This window comes from Pollicipes pollicipes, unplaced genomic scaffold (genome assembly GCF_011947565.3).
Source record: "Pollicipes pollicipes isolate AB1234 unplaced genomic scaffold, Ppol_2.1 Scaffold_7231;HRSCAF=8579_pilon_pilon_pilon, whole genome shotgun sequence".
NCBI lineage: Eukaryota > Metazoa > Arthropoda > Thecostraca > Pollicipedomorpha > Pollicipedidae > Pollicipes > Pollicipes pollicipes.
This window is the reverse complement of record NW_023597034.1, coordinates 905,773-909,214: the sequence shown is the minus strand read 5'-3', so window position 1 is coordinate 909,214 and position 3,442 is coordinate 905,773.

Genomic DNA, 3,442 nt, shown 5'->3' with positions numbered 1-3,442 from the left:
CGGCCACAGCCAGCCACTGCGTGGCTGAAAAGGCGTGCGAACGCAGTGCCCGACGGCTGGGATGACGTCACGGATGACGAGATCCTGCACGCCCAGATCGGACACGTGTGCGAGCGCCTGTCAGCTGCAGACCCGGCGCGCGGCCAGTGGTGCTGAGCCGGAGACTACGCGATCGTTTGGACCGACGCCAGCTCGATTGTGGCCGGTGTCGTCGTCGAGACGCCGGACGGCGGCGTGATGGAAGATGGCTGTTGGCTGCGACCTGAGAGATTTGCCACAGATCGCATCAACGGTGACTGGGGCGAGACCGGTGGGCATCCTGGCCTGTCCTGAGCAGCCGGCGGAAGAAATCACGATGATGCCGCTGCGACGCAGCCAGCGTGAGCGCCGGTAACCGGGCCAACTTTATGGACGGAGTGTGTCGAGTGATTGGATGGTATGAGCGTTGGCGTGACAGTATGATCTTTGAAGATCAGGGGTGGGTGTAGCGGTGGACCACGTGTGGCAATAGATCATGCCCCAGGACAGTGCTAACGTAGGGAAACGGTCACGGCTCAGTGGCGACGCGTTAGCCCGTCGACGCGGTGGAGTGGGACGCGGTGGTGCCGGCGAGTCGCACGCCGATCGTGTTGCGGGTGGGCCCGAAAGGAGTATAAGAGGTGCTGCTCGGGGCGCGTAGAGAGAGTCTCCCTGTCGGCGTTGCGTGCGGCAGTTCGTCGTTGTGTGTGGGGTGTTCCGCCGCGATGTGACTCCGAATACAGGAGCCTTCCGGATGGCAAATATGTTCGTAAAAGCATGCTGAGGGGTGCTGCCAGGACATCTGCGGGCTCGCGAAGAAGCCTTGGATGGTCATCGTCTGGCCCAGGGGCGCTCGATGTCTTCAGAGCAGCCAATTTCTTTGCCACTGCCTGGTTAGAGATGTCCACGTCATCCAGAAACGGTCCAGTAAAGTTACACAGCAACACAGGCATGGCACTAGTCCCTTCGTCCGTGAAAACACTGGCAAAGAATTTACAGAGGACATTGACCTTCCCTTCGTTACTGCTGGTCAACACTCCATCATCGTCAAGAGGGTCTTGTACCCTGCATCTTGTGCGTGGTCTTGAGTTGGCGTACCTCCAAAAGGCCTTGGGGTTTCTTTTGAGGTCTACTATTAATTTCATCTCATACTCTTCCCGAGGGTTGCTGGTCAACTTCCGAAGGTCATTGCGACAACGCATAAACCTGACATGGTCCAGAACATCCTGAGTTCGCGTGTACATTCGCCATAGTCTTTCCTTAATCTTCTTTAGCTGCATGGCCCTTGGGTCCATGTACAAGTTCTTCAACTGACGGAGTAAACCTCAGTAGCCCTGGCGATTCTTTTCTTGAAGAACTTGCAACCCTCTTCGAGGCTGAGTCTCTCCAGCAGGGACCATTCCATTGACCTGAGAGTGTCAGCCAGATGCTCGCAATTTGTGTGTGTCAGCTGGCCGGGACGAGGTGTTTGTAGCCCAGAGTAGCAGACCAAAGTGTACCTGATTACCACATGGCCACTGTTACCTTACCCATGCAGGCATTTGATTCGGCTCACCATGCCCTCCTCATTTGTGAAAATGAGGCCGAGAACACTAGGAGCTTCACCAACCCGGTAGCTTGTTGGCTGCTGGACATGCTGGAACAACAAACAGCCCTGAATGGTGTCTATCAGTGAGTGGGTTGGGTGACTCCCTGGAGCTGACGACCGCTCTGATGCCCAATTAATCTGAGGCAAGTTAAAGTCGCCTAAATCCATCAAGTGAGAAAACTGGACTATGCATGCCTTCTGAGGAAAGTCTTCCAATTGGCTCACACTGTCTTGGATGTTGCCTGATGGACTTCTGTATATGCAGCCAAGTAACAAGACATCGTTCCCACTCAATGCCATCTTCAGCCACATTTGCTCCAGAGGACTTGGCCCAAATGAGTGCTCAGCTGCGTTTAGTAAGCTGGACACATAGACACATATGCCTCTCCTGCCACTAGATCCGAGTATTCCGAGATCCGAGTATATAAGTATTCACAACGTTCGTCTCTAAATAACCTAATTTCCTCTGTTGAGCCTTTGGTTAGCGGACTGCGTTGTTTAGTACCTATCGTGCTAAACTCCGCCAGTTTTGGCATGAATCTGTACTACTACCACGGTTCCCCTCTTGGCAACGATCCGTACTGACTAGGCTCGAGGACGCGTTAACCAAATATACCTTACCTTATGGCAATCGCGAATTATAAAAGGCCACCAGGCCTGTAGGTCCCTGTCCCGTCAGGCTCCCGGTCCGGTAACCAAACAGTCTCAAACCAATTGTTGACAACCCGCGTGCTGCATGAGCTACGACGGCCAAGAGTCCTAGCTTGAGGTTTTCTGAGCTTCCACTGATGTCCTCTCGTCACCTCAGAGTTGTGCCTTGTCAGGAATTCCTCTTCCGACAGCGACATACCTCCGTGAAACAGCTGGTACACTGTTACCATGTCTCCCCTACAACGACGATAGTACAGCGGGGGCAGCTGAAGCAGTCTGAGCCTCTCAGGGTATGGCTGGCGCCTCACTCCATAGACAAGCCGGGTAGCTCGTCGCTGAATCCGTTCCAGCCGCTTCGAGTCCAGTTTGCCGAGCGGGCCCCAGATGACACTGCTATACTCTTAGTACGGACGTACTAAGATCATGAAGAGCAATGGCAACGTGCAAGCATCGATGTTGGCAAAAGACGCCTCACGACCGCCAGCATCTGGTTGGCATTGGAGATCGTTTCCGCCGTCTGCACGTGGAACTGGAGCCGGTAATTTATGAAGATCCCGAGGTCCTTCTCGGTATTTTATATGAATATGGTCTTACTTCTAGTGTATTGTTTGGTATAAAGCCCGATTCTGAAATGTACTAATACCGAACATCAAGGCTTGTCTCGATTTCAAAGAGGCGGTGGGCGGCTGCGCGTGGGCTGTGGCACGCGCATGCATAGCACTGTATGGTGTTGATGATTGCGCTCCGGCATTCCAACGCTGTCTTGGGACTTTCCTCTCGTTGAATGTATCGTAACGATGTGAGAATTCGTGCTACGCTGTGAAAGCCGGAACGAGGCCAAATCGGCGCAATTGTCCGCATTCCCTGCACCTGTATGTCACTGATCTGCGCTTGGATCTGCGCGCGCTGGGTCAACTTGCGAGAAGACTGTGATATTCTCATTGAAATCAGGTAAGCCCTTGCTGCTGTAGATGTTAGATCTAATGGGCAGTGTTTTTTCTGCATGCGTTTAGTGGCAAAATTAGTCCTTATAAAGTACATTGTAAGAGTGGGGAGTGCTAAGTTGCAGATAATTCATGTGCAGAACATCCAGCATGACAGTGGCATGGCTGTAATAACTGACAGCTTAAGGGCATGCATGCTGTAAATTCCATTGTGCGCAGTTCAATGCACAGCCACCTCAAA